Here is a 16,911-nt window from a genome sequence, read left to right on the forward strand (position 1 = left end):
ATTTCCAGGAATCGGGTGCTACTCGGTTCCAACTGATAGAACATGGAAAGACGCTGGATAGAAGCGGAGAAATGACGTGGAATGGTTGCCATACCTGAAAATGAAAAAACCTCAACTGTAGAAAGAAGAGGGTTCCCTTGTTTTCCACCACTTTTCCCCACTTATTATTCTATGATTCTATGTGATGAGGTCCTTAATCAAGGAAGTCACAAATGCCCTGAGTCCACAAGACCTGAGCAGGGCTGTTGGTGATTGGGAGACTTGGAAGTCTCTCATTCACTGGGTTGCCATAAGTAAAAGTTGACTTAACAGTACTTGGCAATAACAACAAAAAATCTTGTATAGTTCCTTCAAACAATGCTGTTTAAAGTATGCCTTATGTTGACTGATAGGGGTTTCTTGCGTCCTGTGCCTAGAACTAGCACCATATTTGTACCCATTGACTAAAACTGCTTCTTTTTTTCCTGGGAACTTGCTGAGCATCGCAGGGTTGTTGCATGTTTTCCGGGCTGTATGGCCATGTTCCAGAAGTATTCTCTCTTGACGTTTCGCCCACATCTATGGCAGGCATCCTCAGAGGTTGTGAGGTATGGAAAAACTAAGCAAGGAAGGTTTATATATATCTGTGGAAAGTCCAGGGTGAGAGAAGAACTCTTTGTCAGTTGGAGGCCAGTGTGATTGTTGTAGTTAATCACCTTAACTGAGGATCAACAGTTGATAGCTCATAGACCAGCACTGGTTCCACAAAGCAATATTTTGAGTAGTACTGCTTTGAGTATTAAATCCTAGAACAGAATGGCATACATCTGTATATCTCTATATGTTTTTATTTGCCCTTACATTTTTTATCTACTTTAAAGGACTGTTTACTTCCAACATGTGTCCTGGTTAGTTTTATGTGTCTTCTTTATCCTACCAAAGCTATGAAGGAAAAGCCTTAAAAATTTACACGGATTCACATTTGTCCAAGGAGATGTATTTGTAAAAACCACAAACGCAAGAGCATTTTGGAAGGTCCTCAAACACGTAATGCCCTTCCTCCTTCCCTGGACTCCTTCCCTCCCATAATTACCATTTTGCTTTCTTCTGCAGCATCCGTCACCATGGAGATATAATGACTCATTTAGGAATTAGAGAGGATGATGGCAGAGGCAGAAGACAGGCGCATGATGGGATTGGCCTATACTTGTTTGCGCTGGAACAGGCTGTTTCCTCACTTCCAAATGATGAGATGCAGAGAAAGCGAGTGATTTTCGGATACTTTGGAGTGCACAGTTCATGACCCATGCTCAAGCTTCTTTGTTATAGGCCACAGATGATCCCTGCCACCCTTGCCAAGCTGCCAGAGTACAGCACACATATACACGTACGAACACAAATTTGTGTGTGTGTCTGTGTTTCCATCTCCACCACCACCACCCGTAATGCAACCTTCAGCAATCTAGTGAGGGAGTGGATGCTGAGCTGTCCTCTTGGCCTCCCTCCCATTCTGCCTCCAGTTAATGGCTCTTTAGAAATCTGTAAGTAATCCTAGACTGAGCCTGGGGCTTTGGGAGCTGCATCCCATCTCCCTGGGGAGGCCAGCTCTCACACTCTCCTAAATGGGATGAATTACTTATACTTGGATCCATTAGCTCTTCTGCATTTCTTTGCCTTTGGGCTTTCCATAGGTCTCCCATTTCTCCCAGCTTCCCTTCCCACCAATTTAATTCTCAGATGCAATTGCCTGGGGTGTGCAGTCAGCTTTTTAATATACATTCAACGAGTGATGCAAATGCCTCTGAGATGGAAGGGGTAATTATCCTGAAAGAGCCATTCCCCAGTGTTGGCATACAATATTTTCAGTCAGTCAGTCAGTAGCCTTTATTTCGGTCAACAAACCATTGGCTAGGATCAAGTTACAGTACAATGATGGAATACAACATTTGAGTAATTTATGACATTGCATTTGGCTTATGGTTAAAAACAAGTGTCTCCATTCTCTATTAGTTATTTGGCTATCTTTATAATCTAAAACAAAAACTGATTACCGATAAGCATACAATATTTTGCAATGGTTGCAACTGCTTTTTTGTCTCTGGGGGCAGGACTTGGAGAAAAGGATACTTTGGTCTACCAGAATCTTCTAGGGCAATGACTCCTCAACCTTTGGTGCTCCAGTTTTTTTTTTAGTTTTTTTTTGGGGGGGGGGGGGACTTCATTTCCAAAGCTTGATGGGGGCTTCTGGGAGTTGAAGTTCCTTATACTTGGAGGAACAAAACTTAGGAACCGCTGCCCCAAAATGTTTATTCTGGATGGAGGATTCTACGAATTGCAGACTAAGAAAGAAATTTTTGCAAGATCTGGGCAGCATGGAGTGGGAAATACAAATTTGCTGGGCTGTAACTCTCAAAATCCTTCACTCTTGACTGTGCTGGCTATAGCTAATACAAGTTGCAAACAAGCAAATCTAAAGTTTCTGACTCTGCTATAGAATCGGGAATTGCCAATTTTTTACCTTTATTTTATTTTACCTTTAGTTGCAGTTTAATGTGGAAATACTGATCTGGGAAGCCATCTATTCCATGTCAAACCACTGATCCATCTCCAGAGTTTCAGATATGGGTCTTTCCAAGCATATCTTGAGATGCCAGAATTGAACCTAGTGCTCTTTTAGTAATTAATATTAGCAGGCGATACTTCACATCGGAGCCCCCAGTGGCACAGTGGGTTTAACTGCTGAGCTGCTGAACTTACTGACCAAAAGGTTGGCAGTTCGAGTCCGGTGAGCAGGGTGAGCTCCTGCTGTCCCAAGTTCTGCCAACCTAGCAGAAAACATGAGAATGTGAGTAGATCAATAGGTACCGCTCCGGTGGGAAGGTAACAGCGCTTCATGCAGTCATGCTGGCCACATGACCTAGGAAGTGCCTACGGGCATTGCCAGTTCTTCGGCTTAGAAATGGAGATGAGCACCAACCCCCAGAGTCGGACACGACTAGACTTAACGTGAGGGGAAAACTTTTACCTTTACCTTAACTTTACATCTCCATTACAAAAAAAAAACATTACTTGTTGATTTCTGAAGCTCCAGCTAAAGTTAAAAGTCAGAGGAATTGTTTGGGCTAGTTCTCTTCTGCACAATTTGGATCTAGGGTGGCCATAAGTCCTTTATCCTCTGTAAAATAGTGGACAGTACTCTATTTGAAGGTTTGAGAACAGACAACTCTTCATTAGACATCATCATCATCCTTTGGAATGTCAGCACTTCACAATTATAATGCTATGATTCCACTTCAACTATCATGGTTGCATCCTGTGGAATCCTAGGGCTTGTAATTTGGTCAAAAACACTAGAGGAATTCTATGATTGAGAACTCTATGTACCCCTCTCTAAACTGCAAATCCCAGGATTCCATAGCATGTTGCCATGACAATTAAAGTAGGATGAAAGTGGTATATTAGTAATTTGGAAGGGCCCCACATCTGGTTTAAAGATACAGAGATCTAAGGAGGGACATCAGATATCACTCATCTGCTTGTACTGTAGACTCGGCAGCAATGCAGGTCACCTGATTCACCTTTTCCCCAAATACGTTGAAAATATTGCACTGCTGTTTAAAATAGTGAAAATATTTTCAAATTTTCTATCTGTACATATAAGTCAGCATGAACTACACCCACTGGATGACCTTGGGTATGTTACACACTCTCAGCCCGAGAAAGCACAGTGATAGGGTCATAAAGTCAGAAACAACTTGAAAGCACAAAACAATGAAAAACATATTAGGTACCAGGTTGCTGTGAGTTTTTCGGGCTGTATGGCCATGTTCCAGAAGCATTCTCTCCTGATGTTTCGCCCACATCTATGGCAGGCATCCGCAGAGGTTGTGAGGTATATTGGAAAACTAAGCAAGGGAGGTTTATATATCTGTGGAAGATCCAGGGTGGGAACATATTATATGCAACTTGGGGCCCTTTCACACAGCCATTTAACCCAGAATATCAAGACAGAAAATCCCACAATGTCTGCTTTGAACTGGGTTATCTGATTCCACACTGCCATATATTCCAGTTCAAAGCAGAAAATGTGGGATTTTATTCAGCTGTGTGAAAGGGGCCTTAGTATCCTTTTTAAACATAAACAAGTCAGCTACCCTATAAGTTTTGGATGAAATTTATGATAAATGTGCAACCAATCAATAAAGTTATATGGGAAACGCAAACAGGATGACAGTTTTCAAAAAGCCTTGAGAAGGAAACAATGTGGGCCTGTTGCTACAGAGGAAGCAACTGGTAAAGCCACCTCTTAATATCCCTTGTGTAAGGGAAATCTATAAAATACATGGGATCAAGTTGTCCATAGGCAACTTGAAGGCAAGTGCACACACACCACAGAGATTTCTTGAAACTAAACTAGAAAAGATTTTGCTCAATCTATATGTATATCTAATCTGTCTATTTATATTATCAATCTATATCTATATCTATATCTATAATAAAAGTGAAAACCAGCATGTGTTTATGTGGCACGGGTGTCCGCTCACACAGACAGCCTCCAGCTTCCACAAACAGGCTACAGTGCCCAGTGCTGAGGAGCCAGCAAGTCACTCTTTTCCACTGACATTGCAGTTACACCGAGCTCCATGAACTTGTAGACCAAGCCCTGCCAATGTTCTCCCCAAATGTCACGGCCCACCACCCAAGGAATGCTTTCATTTGGGGACCATTTCATCCTAGATTTTGCATTTTCCTCCTCCACAGGTAGGCATCCCAGGGTTCTCAATTGCCGTGAAATTTGCATGACCCCGCCTACTGCCCTTCCCTTTCAAATCTGTCTGCAGAACAAACACAACAGAACTGAGCACCAACTAAATTTACTGGAGGCGTTTGGGGGTTTGACTCCACATGGTGGAAATTGTCGTTCACCCTGCATCAAGTCAGAGCACTGTGACTCCTACTGGAGAATTTAGAGGAGTTGTAGTTCACCTACACCCAGAACACTATGAACCCAAACAATTATGGGTCTGGACCAAACTTGCAATGCATACCCGATATGCCCAGATTTGAGTACTGATGGGTTTGGAGGGGAATTGGCCTAGACATTTGGAAGTACAGTAGAGTCTCACTTATCCAACATAAACGGGCCGGCAGAACGTTGGATAAGCGAATATGTTGGATAATAAGGAGAGATTAAGGAAAAACCTATTAAACATCAAATTAATTTATGATTTTACAAATTAAGCACCAAAACATCATGTTAGACAACAAATTTGGCAGAAAAAGTAGTTCAATACACAGTAATGCTATGTAGTAATTACTGTATTTATGAATTTAGCACCAAAATATCACGATATATTGAAAACATTGACTCCAAAAATGCGTTGAATAATCCAGAACGTTGGATAAGCAAGTGTTGGATAAGTGAGACTCTACTGTAGTAGGTACTGGGATTTATAGTCCACCTGCAATGAATGAGCACTCCGAACCCCTCTGATGATGGACCAGGACCAAACTTGGCACACAGAGCCCCCATAACCAAAAGAACATATTGGACAAGTTTGGGGAAAAGGGAGTTATAGTTCACCTGCATCCAGAAAAACAGTGACCCCCACCGACAATGGACCGGGACCAAACTTCGCACAGAGAAGCCTCATGATCAACTGAACATACTGCAGGGGTTTGTGGGAATGGGACTTGATTTTGGGAGTTGTAGTTCACCTGTATCCAAAGGCCACTGAACCCAGTCAACGACAGATCTCAACCACACTTGGCAGACAGACTCAACATTGCCTGCTGTTGATACTGACAGATGTTTCGGGACAATTGCCCCGGGAATCTGGGAGTTGTAGAAATTCACCCCCATCCAGAGAGCACTGCAGCCAGGCATGACCAGCCAACGACAGATCTGGACCACACTTGGTACACAGGCCCAAAATGGCCAACTTTGAATGCTGGCAGGGTTTAAGGGGGATGGACCCACAATTCTGGGAATTGTTCACCAACTCGAAACAGAATACATAACATTCAAAGACAAATAATGCCTTTTTCAAATAACCCGGGCACCACTGGGTGCCCAAGCTAGTATACAATCAAGTGCAAACTTCTGTTTCCTTTCATGGATTAAATTGGCTTGAGATGCCAGGAGTACGGAATGGACTATAGCTACCCATTCTGTACTGGGCAGCTACCATATTTCTAATGCCAGGCACTGAGAGCCACCGGGTGGCATCTCGGGTGGAGTGCTTCCAGTCCGATGGAATTTAACAGTGATAAGACAGCTCTCTGAAACTGAACCTATCCCGCCCCCTCCCTGGACCTCATCCCAGTTCACTATCCAGGCAGGGGGATGGGAGTGGCTACTTTGTGCGATACAGTACTGGTTTCCCTCCCCAGCGATCAAGCAGAGCTACAATCAGGATGCAATGACGACAGACGAACTGGAACATCAACCAAGTTGGAATGGACCGGGCGTGAAAAGAGAGGCTGAGAAGAGCCCACATTAAACAGCAAGTGTGCAAAGCTCACAGCAAGAGAGCTTGGCCAATTCAGAAGAGTGAGCCCAGGGCCCATCTCTGCAGTCAGAACTGCTGCACTTGCAGGTAAATTAGGACTTCTTTGGAGCAGATTTCCTCTTGGATCTTTAATATATAAAAAAAGTCTTTAGTTCATTCTGAAATGTATTTCTAACATCCCCTCTTGCCTTTTTTTTCTGCAGCTGTTTTTAAAAGTCTCCAGCATGCACTTTCTTTTTTATATAAAAAATGAGCTTGGGATTGTGCATGTATTTAATGCATTTCTGTTTAGCATAGATGCTGACAAGCATGTCACTGAAGTTTGAGGTTTTAATTTCCTTTTAATGGCATATGCATATTATTTATTATACAAAGATTATTTTGGAAATATAATATATCCTGCGTGTAGATGGTTTCTGTGTATAGTTTCCCACCATGAATGATGTTCAGAACATGCCATCTCAAGCATATTACCTGAGGGTGAAACTTATTATTTTACCTTTGATTTCTGTACAGCGGAAAGCTGTCTTTAGATGAAACAATCTTGCTTCACATGGTATATATGCAGAGCCACAAATGCTTCATTGTGCCCAGGGGAGGATTGGTATATATGGTTTGAAACCCAATTTGGTGACCACAAAGAATGCTAAGTGAAATGTATCTCAGGAGGGATGAGGCGAACCAAGAGAGAATCATACAATGGCCTTAAAATCTATCTCACATGCAAACCATTAATGTTTTTTATGCAAGCAAAAGGAGAAAATGCTTTAATCATGGATTTGAAGATTAGTAGTTCAGATTTATCAGCATTAAATAAGAATTTTATTACTACAGAAGATGTAATATACATTATCTTTTATGTCATAACCATAAAAGTTGGAAGCCAATATGAAATGTATCTTTTTCCTTTCTTTTTAATATATAATCTCTTTCACTTTTCTTATTTAATGTTGCTTGTTGTGGTTGGCAGTTTGTAGTAGTTAGTATGTTGGGTAGGGTAGGAAATAGTTGTAGAGTTTATTTGTGTGTGTTGTGTTGTTTATTTAGTTTAGATGTATTTTAGATATAACCTAAAGAAAACATAAACAAAAATACAGTAGAGTCTCACTTATCCAAACTAAACGGGCTGGCAGAAGCTTGGATAAGCTAATATCTTGGATAATAAGGAGGGATTAAGGAAAAGCCTATTAAACATCAAATTAGGTTATGATTTTGCAAATTAAGCACCAAAACATGATGTTATACAACAAATTAGACAGAAAAAGTAGTTCAATATGCAGTAATGCTAAGTAGTAATGACTGTATTTACGAATTTAGCACTAAAATATCACGATGTATTGAAAACATTGACTACAAAAATGGCTTGGATAATCCAGAAGCTTGGATAAGCGAGGCTTGGATAAGTGAGACTCTACTGTATAACTTACATGCAAAAATCTACAGCTAAAGTGACCATCCAATGCCTACTTTAAAACTTTCATTAAAGTAGAATCATATATGTTGTCAAAGGTTTTCATGGCCGGAATCACTGGGTTACTGTGAGTTTTCCAGGCTGTATGGCCATGTTCCAGAAGCATTCTGAAGGGGACATTTGCTTTCCTGAACTGTTTTGATAAGCATCTGATCAAAAGCGCCATGTGCAGGATGGAAGACAGAGAGGGTATGGGAACGGAAGAATTTGTAATATGTGAAATGTCCTTGGAAATCCTATAAAAGTCCAACCAAGCTGTGTCTTGGGATGGCACTTCTTTTCCTGCTACCCATGGATCTTTGTTTTCCAAAATAAAGCCTGTTGTATCATTCTCCTCACCTCCTAATCTATTTTGAACCACATGCTTCCTCAGTTCTCTCCTGACATTTCACCCACATCTATGGCAGTCATCCTCAGAGCTTATGAGGTATAGTTCACAACCTCTGAGGATGCCTGCCATAGATGTGGGTGAAACGTCAGGAGAGAATGCTCTGGAACAGGGCCATACAGTCTGGAAAACGCACAGCAACCTAGAATCATATACTTTCCATGGGAGTCCATTTCAACCTCAAACAATGCTTAAATCCTTCTTAATATTTACATAGAAACTAATTTCTTATCCTTTTAATCTACTAGTAAATTCCCCAATCTCTGGAGCAGTGAAATGGGGGAACTTGTTCTATCTTCTACATTACACTTTTCTGGTTATTTTAGAAGAATTCCTAAATTCCTGTCTTGCAGAAGGCGCGTTCAGGTCCCAAATTTCCTGGGATCCTGGATAAATAAATGCAACAACATCTAAAAGTAAAGGTATAGAGAAAGCGTGTAGGAGGAAAAGAGAGATAAAACAACCACCTTTGGTACCACTCTAGGAGAAAGTGTATAAATCAAATAAACCCATACATAAATAGAAAACCAACCAACTAGATAAATGAACTCCCAAATGCAATGAGGTTTGATTTGTGCTTTCCTCCTGATACTCTCAATGCTACCTGAAAAGAGTAGCATGCTAAAAACAAGTGAGTAAGAACTTCTTCTAAGTTAGATGTGGGAAAAGAAGGCAACCTATGTGAGAGCATCACCATATGGACCAGTCAGTGGTTGACATGTCAATAGGTGGGTGGTTGATTTAATTAAGTATTAGATGGTTGTCTTTGAATCTGAATGAGGCACAATTCAACAAGGAGATGGCCTCAAAGTTGGCATGACTGGGGCAATCTCGCTTCTCTATGGAGAGCTTGTATCGGAATGATCATCATCATCATCATCATCATCATCATCATCATCCAGCATATCTATCTTGTTTGCTGTGTCATACAATAAAATAATGATGATGATGATGATGATAATAATAATAATAATAATTTATACCCCGCCACCATCTCCCCACAGGGACTCGGGGCGGCTCACATGGGGCAGGACCCAAACAATACAATTGAGCAAAAACCACAGCACAAATACAATTTGCAATATGAAAGATAAAACAGTAATATGATAAGACAAGAATTTACAACAATTAAAATATCAATCAACCAACCGGGTACAGTTCTTTCATCTACACAGGTGGAGGAACTACAGCAGCCATGTAGGAATAACATAATAAGTTAAAATACATACATAATGTGGACCCAATAAATTATTATCTACAATACAATTATTATCTACAAGCTAGGGGAAAAAACATCACAGTATGGAGCCTATACCCATTCATTATCCTGATATGGTGGGGAGAGACCCAATTCATTCTCCGCCATCCTGGTTTTTTCAACTACTTTAAAATGTCTTCAGCTTACTTCAGTTGCTGCAAATCAAGTTCAAAACACAAAACAAGTTTACACTCAACTAAGTAAGAGAAGAGGCATTGGAGCCTTGCCCTTTCTGGTGAGGTCTGCCAAAAGCAATGGCTGCAGCCTCTCCTAGTTTCCAAGTCCTTTCTCTAATCCTTTTTGCCATCTTGACCACAGTCTGGTGTTGCTGGCCCACATGTGTCCTGGTTTTCATCAGTGAATTATTGGAGAGCCTGAGAGAAAGAGAATCCAAGTCTGCATGTTGGTCAAAATATTTAAAGTATGGTCAAAGCAAAATGTCTCAGTCCTGGGTTGTTGTGTGTTTTCCGGGCTCTATGGCCATGTTCCAGAAGTATTCTCTCCTGACGTTTCGCCCACATCTACGGCAGGCATCCTCACAACCTCTGAGGATGCCTGCCATAGATGTGAATGAAACATCAGAAGAGAATACTTCTGGAACATGACTATACAGCCTGGAAAACACACAACAACCCTGTGATTCTGGCCATGAAAGCCTTCAGCGACATATATCTCAGTCCTATTATTTTTGATCGGACAATTAAGCACATATCAAAGCAAGGTTGTGAAACTTTACTCATGTGATTTTAAAACTGGCATAACCAGCTGGGGGCACTTTCCTTGCCAATTCAGCCTCCTAAAGCTATGCACCAAACCCCAAGGGGTCCACCCCCCTCCCAGCGCCTACGTTTTTGTTCCTGCTGTTTTGCCTTCTCCTGTTATTCTAGCCCCAGTGGGGTGGGAGGTTAATGGGCCTGTTGTTTCCTGCTTCCCCCATCCCAAGCCTTTGAACTGACTGGGTTTGGTTAGGAGGATGGGCAAAGCTCAGGAAACTGCAACGCAGCAGCAGCCTCACCTCTCCGAGCCCCCTGAGCCTTTCATCTCTGCTCCAGCTCAGCTCCCTGCCTGTTTCATAGAACTCGGGTCAACCCAACTATGAGGCAGAGAAGGGTTGCTAGATTTCAAGGGTCATTTCCACATGGGAAATGAGAGTGAATGTTTTCTGTATTTAGATGAAGAAGATTTAGGCAAATCCCCAGTTCAGCTAGTACAACAGGAGCTTGCGACAATTTTGCAAGGCTTAATTGATTTGTTATTACAGATCTCTTGTGTGTATTATTCTCTTCCAATTGTCCGCTCTGCTCTGCACCCACCATCTTCTATCTTCTATAAGAGGAGCCTCCGGTGGCCTAGGGGATAAAAGCCTCGTGACTTGAAGGTTGGGTATAGAAAAAAAATAGCATTAGTACTCATGGGAAATCCCACCAAAATCTCACAGATGCCTCTCTCCACTCTGGCAGTAAAAAACATGCAGTGACAATCAATTAAATAAGTAAGAAAGTATTTGCAGTCATTTCATGATATTCAAAATCAATTGCCTGAGGCAGCTCCAATCACTCTGTCTTAGGATCTCATCACATTGAGATGTGGAGCCCCCGGTGGCACAGTGGATTAAAGCCTTGTGACTTGAAGGTTGGGTTGCTGACCTGAAGGCTGCCAGGTTCGAATCCCACCCGGGGAGAGCGCGGATGAGCTCCCTGTATCGGCTCCAGCTCCATGTGGGGACATGAGAGAAGCCTCCCACAAGGATGGTAAAAACATCAAAACATCCAGGCGTCTACTGGGCAATGTCCTTGCAGACGGCCAATTCTCTCACTCCAGAAGCAACTCCGGTTGCTCCTGACAGGAAAAAAAAAATCTTCTATAAATAGGATAGATGAACATTTCCTTATCCCAGCACGCATAGTGGGTTTTGTATTGGAATATGGACCACATCACATTGAGGTCCAATTTGCAGGCAATAGCGGGAGCATTTGCCAGGTAGTGTGGCAAATCTTGTGGACAGCAGGGAAAACTGTCACTCCGCAACCCGCAACCCGCATCCCCCCTTGCCCATCCCACAGGAAGTAGCATTGCCGCCCGGCATCCCCTTGCACTCACCTCATTCTTTCCAATGAGAACCCAGGAAGCCTCCCAAATTCTCTGGGCAGAGTTCTATGACACTTGCAGGACGTTGGAAGCACAGAAGTAGCCCTAGGTTGTCTGATGGGCTCCAGGAGGCTCCGTCCTCCCAGCATCCTCCTAGCATCCTACGACACTAAAATTGTCTTATGTTATGGCAGTGGTTCTCAACCTGGGGTCCCCAGATGTTTTTGGCCTACAACTCCCAGAAATCCTAACAGCTGGTAAACTGGCTGGGATTTCTGGGAGTTGTAGGCCAAAAACATCTGGGGACCTCAGGTTGAGAACCACTGTGTTATGGGGTCTTATACCTCTAGAGTTCAGGGTTGAAATCCTTGGGGTAAAAACTCACTGGATACCTCAGAAAACCCTGCGATAGGCTTTGCTTGGAGTTGCCATAGGTCAGAAAATATTTCAAAGCATGGAACAGTGACAAATCCCAGCTCCTTAAATAATTGAGAAATAATAATCCCCTATGCAAGTGAGGAGGAAAAATCCCTCATTTTACCTTTATTTGGAAACAAACTCCTTAAGATTTTTTGCCTTATCTTTTAGCCCTCAACTGTCTTCACAGTCATTCTAGGATGCTTGTAGCACAGTTGATCCACAGCGCCCTACGCTGCCCATCACATGACACAGACTCACTTCTGGCAATGCTCCATCATGACACTTTACCCAGAACATGGGAGGTTTCCTGTGTTCCATAGGGAGCAATGGGGCTAATGCGGGTGGAAGCTGCAACGCTTCCCCACGTGTTAAGAGGAAACTTTGCTGCAGGCGAGGTGGGGCGTGGGCAACAAGATTGCCCCACTGCCCCATGGATTCACCATGGAGGCCGGTGAATCACCCCGCTGCCCCTCATCAATGTGATTTATTTTTTTTGTGTCAGGAGCGACTTGCACCAAATCGCTTCTGGTGTGAGAGAATTGGCCGTCTGCAAGGACGTTGCCCAGGGGACGCCCAGATATTTTGATGTTTTTACCATCCTTGTGGGAGGGTTCTCTCATGTCCCCGCATGGAGCTGGAGTTGATAGAGGGAGCTCATCCGCGCTCTCCCCGGGTGGGATTCAAACCTGGCAGCCTTCAGGTCAGCAACCCAACCTTCAAGTCAGAAGGCTTTAACCCACTGTGCCACCGTGGGCTCCACATCTCAATTTGATGAGATCCTAAGACAGAGTGATTGGAGCTGCCTCAGGCAATTGATTTTGAATATCATGAAATGACTGCAAATACTTTCTTACTTATTTAATTGATTGTCACTGCATATTTTTTTTACTGCCAGAGTGGAGAGAGGCATCTGTGAGATTTTGGTGGGATTTCCCATGAGTACTAATGCTAGTTTTTTTATATACTGTGCAATTATAGCAATGGTTCCCTCCCAAAGAATCCAACGGAGCCATGGCAGTTTAAGTGGTATGGAAGCACTGTAGTTGTGTAATACAAAACAGACCACAACCATCTCTACTTTGTCCCAACTCTCCACCTTGCATATGCAACTGAGGTTATATAGGTGGTCGCAGAAAGGCAGCAAATTGTTGGTTATTTAATTGGTTGTGTTGTCATATTAGGAGCCTCCGGTGGTGCAGTGGGTTAAACCGCTGAGCTACTGAACTTGCTGACCAAAAGGCTGGTGGTTCGAATCTGGAGAGTGGAGTGAGCTCCCGCTATTAGCCCCATCTTCTGCCAACCTAGCAGTTCTAAAACATGTAAATGTGAGTAGATCAATAGGTACCACTCCGGCGCTTCATGCAGTCATTCTGCCCACATGACTTAGCAGGTGTCTACGGACAACGCTGGCTCTTCAGCTTAGAAATGGAGATGAGCACTAACTCCCAAAGTCGGACACGACTAGAGTTAATGTCAGGGGAAAACCTTTACCTTTACCTTTTTACCATATTTTATCATTAGGGTAGAGGGAAGTACTACTAAAGCTTTCTGCTTCATGTGTCAAAATAACACAAGCTTGGGCAACTATGGACCTTGGATGGGTCATCACTGAGGCTACAATATAGTGTTTTGCCTCAGGTCATAAAATGTCTTGAGAAAATCCTTCGAATAAGATGAACCTACAATCCAGTTTAACTGACATACACCAAGCATTTTGAAGCTGGAATCAACAGAGTTCACAAATAAATTTGGAATCTAAACACTTTGCTTCAATGGGATCAATGTTGTGATCTGTTACAAACAATTATAGAACTTGGATGCTGCTTTACCTACCAGGGCTCCATTCTATGCAGTGCTGAAAATTGTAGTTGCACAAAGCATTCAGAATTTTCTGCAAGTAACATCTGGTGCAATGGCAAAGTATACATTGCAAGATTCCAAAGGATAGAGCCATGATATTAAAGTAGTATCAAAATACTATTTATTTTATTTCATTTTATTCAGAGTACATTTACCCCAAAGGAGCCAATGTGCTATAGTTATTTGAGTGTTGTACTGTGGCTCTAGAGGCCATGGCTTGAAACCCCACCCTGCTATGAAACCTACTGGGTGACCTTGGGCAAGTCACACTTTCTCAGGCTCAACAGGAGGCCCTCTGAAGCACTCTCAGCCACCACATGTCTGGCCCTCATCCCGGCATAATGTCAAGAGGACAGTTCAAGGATTGAGGGAGAAGGACTGGGGTAGTCGCTGCATGTATTGTCTTTTCTCCCAGCATAAGGATGGGGTGAGCAGCCTCATCCTTATGCTGGGAGAACAACCTGAGTATGACCGCTGCCCTGAACTTTCCTGGTCCTCTCCACCCAGAGTGTGCCCCCCCCCCAACTGGGCCCACAATGTTTTTAAAAAATATTTTTGTATTTGTATCTATGTAATTTATTGTACCCCATCTATCAGGAAAGGTGGGCAATAAAATTATTATTATTATTATTATTATTATTATTATTATTATTATTATTATTATTATTTGCACAATTTGTTGATTGTGTTGCTGTTATTACTAGTAAAATGGACACATTCCTAATTTTTTAAAAAAATTATGTTGACAATTATGATTGTGATGAACCACATGGAGCAGCTATAGATTACACTGTGCAAGAATCAACTGTATGAAGTGAAAAGTAAAAAATTCCATACCTCATTTATACAGGAAAGTGTGTCTTGTGTCTCTGTGTGTGTGTGTATATATATATGTGTGTGTGTGTTTATATATATATATATATATATATATATATATATATATATATATAAAGAGTGATGGCATCACGGCAATTCACAAAACAACAAAAATACAGGCCCCCCAACCTCAAAATTTGACAACACAACCCATCATCCACGCCTCAAGGTTGATACAACAAAAAGAAAAGAAAAATAAAGTCCTAATTAGAGGGAGAGCAATAAATTTTTTTATCCAATTGCTGCCAGTTTAGAGGGCTAATCTCTGCCCACTTTGGTTGCCTAGCAACCAAGGGACAGCCAGGTTTCAGTTAGGGGACAGGCAGATTTAGGCCTCACTTAGGCTTCTTCCACAGATTATCTAATTAGCACTGGATTATATGGCAGTGTAGACTCAAGGCCCTTCCACACAGCTATATAACCCATTTATAATCTTATATTATCTGCTTTGCACTGGATTATCTTGACTCCACACTACCATATAATCCACTTCAGTGTGCATTTTATACAGCTGTGAAGAAGGGGCCTCAGATAATCCAGTTCTGAGCAGAGAATATAAGATTATCAATATACAGTAGAGTCTCACTTATCCAATGTAAACAGGCCGGCAGGATAAGTGAATATGTTGGATAATAAGAAGGGATTCAGGAAAAGCCAATTAAACATCAAATTAGGTAATCGTTATACAAATTAAGCACCAAAACATCATATTATACAACAAATTTGACAGAAAAAGTAGTTCCATGCGCAGTAATGCTATGTAGTATTTACAGTAGAGTCTCACTTATCCAACACTCGCTTATCCAACGTTCTGGATTATCCAACGCATTTTTGTAGTCAATGCTTTCAATATATCGTGATATTTTGGTGCTAAATTCATAAATACAGTAATTACTATATAGCATTACTGTGTACTGAACTACTTTTTCTGACAAATTTGTTGTCTAACATGATGTTTTGGTGCTTAATTTGTAAAATCATAACTTAATTTGATGTTTAATAGGGTTATCCTTAATTCCTCATTATCCAACATATTCGCTTATCCAACGTTCTGCTGGCCCATTTATGTTGGATAAGTGAGACTCTACTGTACTGTATTTACAAATTTACCACTAAAATATCACAATGAATTTAAAACACTGACTACAAAAACCTTGATTATGAAAAGGCAGACTGCGTTGGATAATCCAGAACATTGTATAAGCGCATGTTGGATAAGTGAGATTCTTCTTTAATATGAAATAATTACTGGGATAGAATAATGCAGAACAATATAATCTCTAAAACCAGGACAGTAAATAAATAGGGGAATTCCACACAGGAAACAATCAGGGCCAGCTAACACCTCCCAACAAAGTATTCCCATCATCAAAGTCTGGCAAATCCTGTTTTCTCAGGGCCACAGACAGTAGAAGTACATAAAATATCGCAAACAACATCACTCTGAAAACAAGGGTATTGCAGACAGGAAACAATCAGGGCCAGCTAACACCTCCCAACAAAGTATTCCCATCATCAAAGTCTGGCAAATCCTCTGTTTTCTCAGGGCCACAGACAGTAGAAACACATAAAATATCGCAAACAACACCACTCTGAAAACAAGGGAATTCCAGACAGGAAACAATCAGGGCCAGCTAACACCTCCCAACAAAAAATTCACTCAGGGGGGAAACAGCCAGGCTTTAAAGCTGCAAGGCCTTTACATCCTAATCATTTTTCCTAATTGCAGCATTCACACTTGCCTCCAACAGACAAAAAAAAACCAATCAGAAATATTGTATATTCACAACCTTTAGGAAATAATATCCCCTGATGGCGCAGCGTGTTAAAGCGCTGAGCTGCTGAACTTCTGGACCGAAAGGCCGCAGGTTTGAATTGGGGGAGCGGAGAGAGCCCCCACTGTTAGCCCCAGCTTCTGCCAACCCTGAAGTTCAAAAACATGCAAATGTGAGTGCATCAATAGGTACTGCTCCGGCAGGAAGGTAATGCCGCTCCATGCAGTCATCCCACATGACCTTGGAGGAGTCTACGGACAACGCCGGCTCTTCGGCTTAGAAAT

General features: G+C 41.9%; 1 protein-coding gene across 2 annotated transcripts in view; it reads left to right on the plus strand.

Annotated features, from left to right (window-relative positions):
- Window positions 1-6,129: 6,129 nt before the first annotated feature.
- LOC103281835 (myoD family inhibitor domain-containing protein) overlaps window positions 6,130-16,911 on the plus strand; it is a 29,398-nt gene continuing 18,616 nt past the window's right edge. Inside the window, exon 1 of one of the 2 annotated variants that reach the window (XM_062971172.1) lies at window positions 6,130-6,578. The gene's annotated coding sequence lies outside the window, so the exon portion shown is untranslated. The remainder of the gene's footprint in view (window positions 6,579-16,911) is intronic. The other variant, XM_062971173.1, reaches the window with a different exon arrangement.

Source organism: Anolis carolinensis, chromosome 2 (assembly GCF_035594765.1).
Source record: "Anolis carolinensis isolate JA03-04 chromosome 2, rAnoCar3.1.pri, whole genome shotgun sequence".
Taxonomy (NCBI): domain Eukaryota; kingdom Metazoa; phylum Chordata; class Lepidosauria; order Squamata; family Dactyloidae; genus Anolis; species Anolis carolinensis.